Source organism: Rana temporaria, chromosome 6 (assembly GCF_905171775.1).
Source record: "Rana temporaria chromosome 6, aRanTem1.1, whole genome shotgun sequence".
Taxonomy (NCBI): Eukaryota; Metazoa; Chordata; class Amphibia; order Anura; family Ranidae; genus Rana; species Rana temporaria.
In genome coordinates, this window is record NC_053494.1 from 141,671,008 (window position 1) to 141,684,018 (window position 13,011).

The 13,011-nt window shown below is 40.3% G+C and overlaps 3 long non-coding RNA genes across 6 annotated transcripts; 2 read left to right on the top strand and 1 right to left on the bottom strand.

Moving 5' to 3' along the window:
• Positions 1-2,710: 2,710 nt before the first annotated feature.
• On the bottom strand, positions 2,711-3,696 carry LOC120943865. 2 transcript variants are annotated; one of them, XR_005750329.1, is made up of 4 exons: positions 3,597-3,696; positions 3,342-3,475; positions 3,018-3,157; positions 2,711-2,852 (listed from the first exon to the last, which is right to left on the bottom strand). It is a non-coding gene; the product is annotated as an uncharacterized LOC120943865 (long non-coding RNA). The 2 variants fall into 2 exon arrangements; XR_005750328.1 differs by having other exon boundaries at positions 3,342-3,696.
• Positions 3,697-4,240: 544 nt separating this feature from the next.
• On the top strand, positions 4,241-5,280 carry LOC120943867. Of its 2 annotated transcripts, XR_005750331.1 has the most exons (4): positions 4,241-4,396; positions 4,518-4,651; positions 4,834-4,973; positions 5,139-5,280. It is a non-coding gene; the product is annotated as an uncharacterized LOC120943867 (long non-coding RNA). The 2 variants fall into 2 exon arrangements; XR_005750330.1 differs by having other exon boundaries at positions 4,247-4,651.
• A 4,716-nt stretch (positions 5,281-9,996) lies between these two features.
• On the top strand, positions 9,997-10,976 carry LOC120942682. Of its 2 annotated transcripts, XR_005750241.1 has the most exons (4): positions 9,997-10,092; positions 10,214-10,347; positions 10,530-10,669; positions 10,835-10,976. It is a non-coding gene; the product is annotated as an uncharacterized LOC120942682 (long non-coding RNA). The 2 variants fall into 2 exon arrangements; XR_005750240.1 differs by having other exon boundaries at positions 9,997-10,347.
• The last annotated feature ends 2,035 nt before the right edge of the window (positions 10,977-13,011 follow it).

Here is a 13,011-nt window from a genome sequence, read left to right on the forward strand (position 1 = left end):
TGGGGGGTACCAGTCCAGACCAGCAGGATATCGTCAATATATCGACTCCAGTGTATAATGTGGTCTGTTAGGGGCAAGTAAGCCTCCTCAGACAGAAACCCCTGCTCCCACTCCCCCAGGTACAGGTTTGCGTAGCTTGGGGCACAAGAAGTCCCCATAGCTACGCCCTGTACCTGGAGGAAGTGGGAGCCATCAAATGAAAAAACGTTTCGAGTAAGAACATGTTCCAAGGCTGAAAGCAAAAAATTATCAAAGGTCCGGTTGTCTCTATGGGATTGGGATAAAGTGTGTCTGATCACCTCGATGCCCCTCCGGTGGGGAATGGAGCTATAAAGAGCCTCCACATCAATAGCCACCAGAAGGGCATCAGGGGGAACAGACAGACCATCCAGTTGTTGGAGAAGGTGCAATGTATCTTGAACAAAGGAGGGTAAATTATTGACATATGGACGTATTTGTTCGTCTATAAATTTACTAATGTTTTCTGTGATACTGCCACAACCCGAAACGATAGGACGTCCGGGGGGTGGTATCTTGTTTTTATGAATCTTGGGAAGACTATAAAACGTGGGAATTCTGGGGTGCATAGTCCTTACAAAATTCCACGTTTGAAGATTAATGGTTTTTATAGCATACGCATTGTCAATAAGTTTGTAAAATTCCTCATAAAACTTATTGATCTGCAGCCTACAAATTTTAGTATACCATTCATTGTTGCTCAAGATTTTTAGACACATCTCTTTGTATTGCTGGTTATTCATAATTACTATATTACCGCCCTTATCCGCTGGTTTGATAGTTAATTGTGTTTGTTTGATAAGGTTATCTAGAGCAAGTTTTTCTTTTTTGGTCAGATTAGATGAGCAGGTGGGGTGAAAATTTAATCTGTTGATGTCCCTAGACACCATGGTTAGGAACGCGTTCAGATTCATATTGGCGTTTAGAGCGGGAAATTTATCCGATTTTTTCTTTAATGATGATTGTATTTTAGGTAAAATTATTGTTTTTTCTGGAACAACAGACGTCAATAAGTTGTCCAAATCGATTTTATCAATTAGATCTCTATCATCATGGTCCTCTGATAAATCGACCAGGAACTTTACATCGTGTTCATGTTGGATTAGTTCAGCTTCCTTTGCATCGGGAATATGCTTATTTTTGTCATACATACTTTTTAGGAGTAGTTTTCTTGAAAAAAGATGTAGATCTTTTATGGTTTCAAATCTATCTACATCTGTATCCGGGCAGAAGCTGAGACCCCTTGAAAGGACTGATAGTTCATCTAAAGACAGAGTATAATCAGAAAGGTTAATAATGTTTAAATTTTTTCCCTCATTAGATTGCATAGAGTTCAGCTATGATGTCATATTTGTTGTATTGATGTCCGTCAGGGGGTCCCCCCTGTCCGGTGCTCCAATATGAGGAAAAAGTATGCTAGAGGTTGATTGTTCGACCCCTCCCCCACGTGGTCCAGATAATTTGTTACTTGCACCCTCACCATCAATTAGACCTGAGTTGACTTCCACTGTGCATTGTTTTTTGTTAATGCCTTTATTGGGAGATTTCCATTTATTCTTAAATGTTTTTTTCTTCTCAGGATTGGATACCTGAGAGGAAGAGGAGAGAGAGGAGTTCAAAGAAGTATTGGACCCCTTCTCTCTACCCGTGTCTCGCTTTTTATTAGATTTCTGACGAGCATTAAAATTGCTTTTATTATGCCAATGGTATGCCCTTGATTCCTTAAAAGCAATTTTGTCACGCCAAAACTTTCTCTCCTTGGCAGGTAGAGTATTGCTTGCTAATAGGTCCAGACGGGTTTTAATGCTTTCTTCTTGGGCTTTATAGCCATCAAGGTTTTCACATGATCTTAACTGTGTATAGACTTTATCAATATCCAAATTAAGCCTAGAAATTCTTGTGGAATATTCATCAATCAGAAGTCTCATCATGACGAGACTACACTGTTGTAGATTTTTTTCCCATTTTATTTTAAACGATTCTTCAATGTTTTCAAAAGTGGGAAAAATTTGGATACGGAGTCCTAAAGGGTTCATATCTTCTCTGATATATTGTTCAAAACCCTCAATATGCCATGATAGATGTGCTTTTCTCTCAACTAGTCTTGATAGTTGTGAGAAACATGCCGTCATTTTGGAAGTTTGTGTCTCTTTTTTAGCTTGTTCTCTATATCTGGCCATATGACCCTCAAAATCTTTGGATCTAAACATAGTAGGACCTAGTCAAGATGATACAGTAAATCAAGAAAAAAATCACAAAATAAAAAATAAAAAGTAAAATATTCTAACTTCAATTAACTTGAGCTAGAGGACAAAACAGTTCAATCACCAAGAGCCGCAAACAAGAAAGGAAAAATAGTCTCTAAAATATATGAACTCTCTATGAATTTTTAAGTAAAAGAGTACATAAAAAAAGAGTAGACAGTCTCGAGATTGTGGGAAAAAAGATATGGGGGTTTGGGTATTTGCTACCCTAAATATATGAAAAAGAGGGACCCCACAATCAGGAGAATGTCAGTGTTTGTAAGTCACCACATCCCTAGAGTTATGGAAAAAACATGAAATACCCCCTCAAGGGTGGGACTTTATAAGTGACACAAACACGTGAATGAGTAGAAAAATATATAGCAAATTTATTTAAACAATTTAAGTAAGGACATCGTACAGTGTCCTAGCAAGGATAAAAAGCCACATGCAAGTGGTATACAGATCCTATTTGTAAAGCAATAAAACAGACATGAGACAAAAATTGGTCCAACCCGACAGCCGTTTCGGTATCTGTGATCCTTCTTCAAGGGGTATTACAGACGATCATTGTGTCAGAGAAATACATGTCTATTAGAAAAGAGATATATACACATATTACATAGAAAAAATTCAACTTAAACAATATTTACAACTCTAGTGACCGAAATTGTTAAAAAACATGGGGAAGGGGGAGACAAGAAAAGGACAGCCATACAACTATGTCATTTATCAAAACAGATATGAGTTACTTACAGTCAATAAGATCTGTAGATAGAGTCCTGTCTCAGTGTGAAAGTACGCCAAAAACAAGGGGAAAATGCTGTATATGGAGATCAATGTCTCTGTGTTCACGGGGAGGATATACAATCATAGCCTACCAAAAAGGTCCACGCCTAGGGAAGGAAGGGAAAGAGGAAAGAAGAAAAAAATAAAAAAAAATAAATAAATAATAATATATATATATAATATGCATATATCATTATTTGTTGCATTCAAAGAGTTAAATGCAGACACACATTTATAGCAAAAAAGAGTAACCCCATAGAGCTGGTAATCCAAAAATGGAGAGTAACTTACCAGATATGGGAATCCATATAGGAGAGGGTATGCATGTGCCAGAGAACAAAAGTTCAGCCACAAGGAGACAAACTACCCAGATTATCCTATGTTTCAGGAAGGGTGGATTGCTGGGTGATCGCAGGCAGAGATCACTGGAAAAAGGAATTTAGGAGTATATATAAATAATATGTATGGCTAGTCTGGTGAAGTGTGCATAAAGGCACAGCACCAAAAACAAACAATAAGCCAAACATCAACAACCAGTGGTCCTACCTGCATGTGAGAAGTCTCCATAAGTCCAGCAGACGCCATGACAGTCAGAGACAATAGTGTCTGCAATGGGCTTAAATAGAGTCCATTAGTGGCTATGGCGCATGCGCGCGCACGTGCTGCGTAGTGACGCAATTGCGTCTTGGAAAAAAAAAAAAAACGGGATGGGCTTGAATAAAGTACATTAGCGGCATAGGCGCTGGCAAAATCACTCATTTAAGTGATATCTCCTCCCTTTATTATTTCCAATTTTTAATTTAATTTTATTTTCAATTTTTAATCAATGTCATATATGGAATTACCATATTGACATTGATATAATTGCGACTTTATACCCGTCTGCCGCGATTGCATCATCATGCCAACGCTACTACATGTGTCATTGCAGCAATGGTGTTACCATGCTGATCGACACATGCGACGTCCATACTTTTGACTATCATGGCGTCTGTTAAATGTATTTGGACTGTGCAGGCAATAATTGTTCGAGTGTAGTCACCGCATTGATATCAATGTGCTGGTGTCCACTTGTGAGTTTCATCACAATAGCGTCATTTCCGTAATTGCGTCATTACGCAGCGCATACGCGCGCGCATGCGCCTATGCCGCTAATGTACTTTATTCAAGCCCATCCCGTTTTTTTTTTTTTTTTTTTTTTTCAAGACGCAATTGCGTCACTACGCAGCACGTGCGCGCGCGCATGCGCCATAGCCACTAATGGACTCTATTTAAGCCCATTGCAGACACTATTGTCTCTGACTGTCATGGCGTCTGCTGGACTTATGGAGACTTCTCACATGCAGGTAGGACCACTGGTTGTTGATGTTTGGCTTATTGTTTGTTTTTGGTGCTGTGCCTTTATGCACACTTCACCAGACTAGCCATACATATTATTTATATATACTCCTAAATTCCTTTTTCCAGTGATCTCTGCCTGCGATCACCCAGCAATCCACCCTTCCTGAAACATAGGATAATCTGGGTAGTTTGTCTCCTTGTGGCTGAACTTTTGTTCTCTGGCACATGCATACCCTCTCCTATATGGATTCCCATATCTGGTAAGTTACTCTCCATTTTTGGATTACCAGCTCTATGGGGTTACTCTTTTTTGCTATAAATGTGTGTCTGCATTTAACTCTTTGAATGCAACAAATAATGATATATGCATATTATATATATATATTATTATTATTTTTTTTTTTTTTTTTTTTCTTCTTTCCTCTTTCCCTTCCTTCCCTAGGCGTGGACCTTTTTGGTAGGCTATGATTGTATATCCTCCCCGTGAACACAGAGACATTGATCTCCATATACAGCATTTTCCCCTTGTTTTTGGCGTACTTTCACACTGAGACAGGACTCTATCTACAGATCTTATTGACTGTAAGTAACTCATATCTGTTTTGATAAATGACATAGTTGTATGGCTGTCCTTTTCTTGTCTCCCCCTTCCCCATGTTTTTTAACAATTTCGGTCACTAGAGTTGTAAATATTGTTTAAGTTGAATTTTTTCTATGTAATATGTGTATATATCTCTTTTCTAATAGACATGTATTTCTCTGACACAATGATCGTCTGTAATACCCCTTGAAGAAGGATCACAGATACCGAAACGGCTGTCGGGTTGGACCAATTTTTGTCTCATGTCTGTTTTATTGCTTTACAAATAGGATCTGTATACCACTTGCATGTGGCTTTTTATCCTTGCTAGGACACTGTACGATGTCCTTACTTAAATTGTTTAAATAAATTTGCTATATATTTTTCTACTCATTCACGTGTTTGTGTCACTTATAAAGTCCCACCCTTGAGGGGGTATTTCATGTTTTTTCCATAACTCTAGGGATGTGGTGACTTACAAACACTGACATTCTCCTGATTGTGGGGTCCCTCTTTTTCATATATTTAGGGTAGCAAATACCCAAACCCCCATATCTTTTTTCCCACAATCTCGAGACTGTCTACTCTTTTTTTATGTACTCTTTTACTTAAAAGTTCATAGAGAGTTCATATATTTTAGAGACTATTTTTCCTTTCTTGTTTGCGGCTCTTGGTGATTGAACTGTTTTGTCCTCTAGCTCAAGTTAATTGAAGTTAGAATATTTTACTTTTTATTTTTTATTTTGTGATTTTTTTCTTGATTTACTGTATCATCTTGACTAGGTCCTACTATGTTTAGATCCAAAGATTTTGAGGGTCATATGGCCAGATATAGAGAACAAGCTAAAAAAGAGACACAAACTTCCGAAATGACGGCATGTTTCTCACAACTATCAAGACTAGTTGAGAGAAAAGCACATCTATCATGGCATATTGAGGGTTTTGAACAATATATCAGAGAAGATATGAACCCTTTAGGACTCCGTATCCAAATTTTTCCCACTTTTGAAAACATTGAAGAATCGTTTAAAATAAAATGGGAAAAAAATCTACAACAGTGTAGTCTCGTCATGATGAGACTTCTGATTGATGAATATTCCACAAGAATTTCTAGGCTTAATTTGGATATTGATAAAGTCTATACACAGTTAAGATCATGTGAAAACCTTGATGGCTATAAAGCCCAAGAAGAAAGCATTAAAACCCGTCTGGACCTATTAGCAAGCAATACTCTACCTGCCAAGGAGAGAAAGTTTTGGCGTGACAAAATTGCTTTTAAGGAATCAAGGGCATACCATTGGCATAATAAAAGCAATTTTAATGCTCGTCAGAAATCTAATAAAAAGCGAGACACGGGTAGAGAGAAGGGGTCCAATACTTCTTTGAACTCCTCTCTCTCCTCTTCCTCTCAGGTATCCAATCCTGAGAAGAAAAAAACATTTAAGAATAAATGGAAATCTCCCAATAAAGGCATTAACAAAAAACAATGCACAGTGGAAGTCAACTCAGGTCTAATTGATGGTGAGGGTGCAAGTAACAAATTATCTGGACCACGTGGGGGAGGGGTCGAACAATCAACCTCTAGCATACTTTTTCCTCATATTGGAGCGCCGGACAGGGGGGACCCCCTGACGGACATCAATACAACAAATATGACATCATAGCTGAACTCTATGCAATCTAATGAGGGAAAAAATTTAAACATTATTAACCTTTCTGATTATACTCTGTCTTTAGATGAACTATCAGTCCTTTCAAGGGGTCTCAGCTTCTGCCCGGATACAGATGTAGATAGATTTGAAACCATAAAAGATCTACATCTTTTTTCAAGAAAACTACTCCTAAAAAGTATGTATGACAAAAATAAGCATATTCCCGATGCAAAGGAAGCTGAACTAATCCAACATGAACACGATGTAAAGTTCCTGGTCGATTTATCAGAGGACCATGATGATAGAGATCTAATTGATAAAATCGATTTGGACAACTTATTGACGTCTGTTGTTCCAGAAAAAACAATAATTTTACCTAAAATACAATCATCATTAAAGAAAAAATCGGATAAATTTCCCGCTCTAAACGCCAATATGAATCTGAACGCGTTCCTAACCATGGTGTCTAGGGACATCAACAGATTAAATTTTCACCCCACCTGCTCATCTAATCTGACCAAAAAAGAAAAACTTGCTCTAGATAACCTTATCAAACAAACACAATTAACTATCAAACCAGCGGATAAGGGCGGTAATATAGTAATTATGAATAACCAGCAATACAAAGAGATGTGTCTAAAAATCTTGAGCAACAATGAATGGTATACTAAAATTTGTAGGCTGCAGATCAATAAGTTTTATGAGGAATTTTACAAACTTATTGACAATGCGTATGCTATAAAAACCATTAATCTTCAAACGTGGAATTTTGTAAGGACTATGCACCCCAGAATTCCCACGTTTTATAGTCTTCCCAAGATTCATAAAAACAAGATACCACCCCCCGGACGTCCTATCGTTTCGGGTTGTGGCAGTATCACAGAAAACATTAGTAAATTTATAGACGAACAAATACGTCCATATGTCAATAATTTACCCTCCTTTGTTCAAGATACATTGCACCTTCTCCAACAACTGGATGGTCTGTCTGTTCCCCCTGATGCCCTTCTGGTGGCTATTGATGTGGAGGCTCTTTATAGCTCCATTCCCCACCGGAGGGGCATCGAGGTGATCAGACACACTTTATCCCAATCCCATAGAGACAACCGGACCTTTGATAATTTTTTGCTTTCAGCCTTGGAACATGTTCTTACTCGAAACGTTTTTTCATTTGATGGCTCCCACTTCCTCCAGGTACAGGGCGTAGCTATGGGGACTTCTTGTGCCCCAAGCTACGCAAACCTGTACCTGGGGGAGTGGGAGCAGGGGTTTCTGTCTGAGGAGGCTTACTTGCCCCTAACAGACCACATTATACACTGGAGTCGATATATTGACGATATCCTGCTGGTCTGGACTGGTACCCCCCAAATGTTATTAGCATGCCTTTCAGCCATGAATGACAACACATACAATTTAACCTTCACTATGACTTATAGTGATGTCTCAATCAATTTTTTGGATGTGACCATTGAGAAAGACCCATCTGGTAAACTTACAAGTGCGTTGTTTAGAAAGGACACTGCATGTAATTCTATTCTACATGCACAAAGCGCACATCCTGTATCTTTAATTAGATCTATTCCTTTTGGCCAGTACTTGCGGCTACGCCGCAACTGTACAAAGGATGAGACCTTTAAAATAGAAGCTGACAAGCTAAGAGATCGGCTCCTTCTAAGAGGCTACTCTCCAACTTGCCTCAAAAAGGCCTTTAGGAAAGCCAGTGCCAGACCAAGAAATGACCTACTTACCAAGAAAAAACAATGTAAGAAATTACCGACCGACGCAAATCCAAATGCCCTTCGGATCATTACCAGGTTTAATAGGCAGAGCAAACATGTGGGCAGGATTATCTCTAAACATTGGCATCTGCTTAGTGTAGATCCATTACTAGCCCCCTATGTACCATTAAGACCCTTGATCACTTACCGTAAAACCAAGTCACTCAAAGATAGCCTTACTCAGAGTGAATACGTGGGTGAATTTCGCACAGATCCATGTAAAAGGCCTGGCACCTTCCGATGTGGAGGATGCAATCTGTGTCAATATATGAACATTGGGGACAATATTCTATTACCTGATGGTAAAACTTTCAGACCTTCCCACTTTGCGAACTGCAAAACACCTGGAGTGGTATATCTACTTTCATGCCACTGTGGGGCTTTTTACGTTGGAAAAACGAAACAACCTTTCTTTAAACGCGCTTCCAGACATATTACATGTATGCGGAAAGCAGACCCGGACCTCCCCCTGGGGCGCCATATTCGAGACGCCCATGGTGGGATGATCCCTAAAATCAAATTCCTCATTTTGGATAGAATACACCCCAACAGTAGAGGGGGCGACTGGAATAGGACCTTGCTGCAGAGGGAGACAAGATGGATAGCCATGCTAGATGCTACTAGAAAACCAGGCCTTAATGAAATAGTTAGCTATCGCCCTTTTCTGGAGGGGTTTTCCTCCGGGGGATGGGAGGAATAGATTTCTCCACATCCATCCCCATACGACCATTTTTTGTACACTCATTTGCTGTATAATGCTTCGCGGGTGAGGGTATCTATTTGGCCCCCACCTGACGCACGTGGGGGGCATATCATGCGCACCTACGGTTCACCACCTGGGTTTTGTTATGTTTGCCCCCCATATTTGCAGTAATTACTGCTTTCTTGCGTCAGCGCACACTCCATGCCGGCTCCTTCCCATTATTTGGGCGATATCCGGCACGCCCTGTGCGAAAAGCCCTCTCCATCTCCCTTCCTTCTTTCTTTCTTTCCCACCCCCCCTCTTTTTTTTTTTTTTTTTTTTCCCCGTATTGATGGCATTGTCATCCTAATTCGGGTTATATACTTGTGTAAGGGTGGATTGGCACTGGCAAAATCACTCATTTAAGTGATATCTCCTCCCTTTATTATTTCCAATTTTTAATTTAATTTTATTTTCAATTTTTAATCAATGTCATATATGGAATTACCATATTGACATTGATATAATTGCGACTTTATACCCGTCTGCCGCGATTGCATCATCATGCCAACGCTACTACATGTGTCATTGCAGCAATGGTGTTACCATGCTGATCGACACATGCGACGTCCATACTTTTGACTATCATGGCGTCTGTTAAATGTATTTGGACTGTGCAGGCAATAATTGTTCGAGTGTAGTCACCGCATTGATATCAATGTGCTGGTGTCCACTTGTGAGTTTCATCACAATAGCGTCATTTCCGTAATTGCGTCATTACGCAGCGCATACGCGCGCGCATGCGCCTATGCCGCTAATGTACTTTATTCAAGCCCATCCCGTTTTTTATTTATTTTTTTTTTTTTTTCCAAGACGCAATTGCGTCACTACGCAGCACGTGCGCGCATGCGCCATAGCCACTAATGGACTCTATTTAAGCCCATTGCAGACACTATTGTCTCTGACTGTCATGGCGTCTGCTGGACTTATGGAGACTTCTCACATGCAGGTAGGACCACTGGTTGTTGATGTTTGGCTTATTGTTTGTTTTTGGTGCTGTGCCTTTATGCACACTTCACCAGACTAGCCATACATATTATTTATATATACTCCTAAATTCCTTTTTCCAGTGATCTCTGCCTGCGATCACCCAGCAATCCACCCTTCCTGAAACATAGGATAATCTGGGTAGTTTGTCTCCTTGTGGCTGAACTTTTGTTCTCTGGCACATGCATACCCTCTCCTATATGGATTCCCATATCTGGTAAGTTACTCTCCATTTTTGGATTACCAGCTCTATGGGGTTACTCTTTTTTGCTATAAATGTGTGTCTGCATTTAACTCTTTGAATGCAACAAATAATGATATATGCATATTATATATATATATTATTATTATTTTTTTTTTTTTATTATTTCTTCTTTCCTCTTTCCCTTCCTTCCCTAGGCGTGGACCTTTTTGGTAGGCTATGATTGTATATCCTCCCCGTGAACACAGAGACATTGATCTCCATATACAGCATTTTCCCCTTGTTTTTGGCGTACTTTCACACTGAGACAGGACTCTATCTACAGATCTTATTGACTGTAAGTAACTCATATCTGTTTTGATAAATGACATAGTTGTATGGCTGTCCTTTTCTTGTCTCCCCCTTCCCCATGTTTTTTAACAATTTCGGTCACTAGAGTTGTAAATATTGTTTAAGTTGAATTTTTTCTATGTAATATGTGTATATATCTCTTTTCTAATAGACATGTATTTCTCTGACACAATGATCGTCTGTAATACCCCTTGAAGAAGGATCACAGATACCGAAACGGCTGTCGGGTTGGACCAATTTTTGTCTCATGTCTGTTTTATTGCTTTACAAATAGGATCTGTATACCACTTGCATGTGGCTTTTTATCCTTGCTAGGACACTGTACGATGTCCTTACTTAAATTGTTTAAATAAATTTGCTATATATTTTTCTACTCATTCACGTGTTTGTGTCACTTATAAAGTCCCACCCTTGAGGGGGTATTTCATGTTTTTTCCATAACTCTAGGGATGTGGTGACTTACAAACACTGACATTCTCCTGATTGTGGGGTCCCTCTTTTTCAAATTTGTATACTTTGTCGGGTGAGGTCGCTCAGGGGTATCCCTCCTTTCTGAATCTCAGTAGGCACCCACCGTAAGGCACGGATATCTGTTGAATTGAGATGGCTCTCTAGTTGTACTTATAGTTTAGTGGAGGAATGATGAAACCAGTTAAGTATTCACGTGAGTACTGCTGCTCTATAGTATATAGAGGCATCTGGAGCTCCAGCTCCACTGCAAATCTTGGGGAACAATAGAGTCTCATAGCGTATCCGAGGATGACCCCCCCCAGATAAAGGAGGAGAACAGTTGGCGGAGCTTCTTAAAGAACCCGGAGGGTATGGAGATGGGAATTGTCTGGAACAAATAGAGAAGCCGAGGGAGGACGTCCAATTTTAGAGCATTCACCCTGCCTAGCCATTAAAGGTGTTTCTTCGTGTAATTTGATAGATCTGTCTTGGTTCTAAGCAGATGGGGAGCATAGTACAGGGAGAACACTTGGGACCCTTCTGTGGGTATTTGGATTCTGAGGTAATGGATGGAAGTGGAACCTGTTTTAAAGAGAAACTTAGTGGAGACTTGGCAGAGGGCCTCCTGGGATAAAGAGATGTTCAGGATTTCTGACTTACTATGATTCACTTTCTAATCACTAAGTGTAACGGTCACCACCGTTTACGATTTCCCTTCCATCAGTCACGACAGATTATCTGACACTCCAACCAACAGGACCCGATCCATCCCATTTCCCAGAATAACTGAGACACACAGCTCTGGGTTCTGGTTTCAAATGAAAGACATCTTTAATGGTACACTCTCAGGGTTTTATACAGTTCAAGCATGAAAGGAACAAAGAGACTCTCCACCCCCCTCATCACACACTGGGGGCTTCCATACAGATTTTAGAGAGACACTTTGGCACCGGTCTATAATTAACATGACCTAATAATTACACCTGAGAAGTCACATTCCTTTATCAATAGAATTACAACAAAACACCATCACACAATGAGTTCCCTCAATCCACATCTTTAGACGGTCTGTCTCCGACAGAAAGGTATTCACACCTGATCATCAATAGGCTTTAAACAGTGTTATCACACGATGAAAGGTCTTCCAGGAGCCAGCCTCATTTAGCATGTCAACAGTCTACACAGAGAGATGAGTCACTATTGACCGGTTGGGTCAACATTAACCAACAACTTGCAATATCTCAAGATACTGCAATATGAACTATCAGTAATGTCCCATCTCATGTAATTTCTAATTAATATTTCTCAGTCACCCTATGCCCAAAAGGGACACAGGGTGACCCTAGACACAAGAGTGATTAGTGACGCTGGCACAGGAGTACCCCACATCTTTCCAAAGTCTCTGTTTGTCACGGGTCATTCCGCTACATCTCTCCCCTTTCGGTGGGAGACTGACACAGGAGGGAACCCCAAACGGGTTGACTCCGAAGTTAGTCAGTAGTTCCAGTCCTCCAATGCTGGTATCCATACCGTACCCCAAATAAATTGCTCCAAACAGAGCATTACTCACACCGCCAACCTCTGCCTCTCTCAGAGAACCCGGCCTGCCTCTGGGGAGAGGCCTGGACTGGCCCTTCAGCCACTGGAGAGAAGACAGGGTGACTGGGCTCAGTCCATCATGCTGTTGGGGATCTGGGCCAATTGGCCCCCATCCCTGGGGTATACCAGTGGAGACTGAAGTCCCATCCACTGGTGGTAGGTGAAAATCCCCCGGTGCTTGCAAAGCAAAGCTGACAAGCTCCAGTCTCGGTGACGCACCATTTTCTGGGGTTGTGTCAGTGAAGACTGAATTCCCATCCACTGACCCAGGAATTCCCT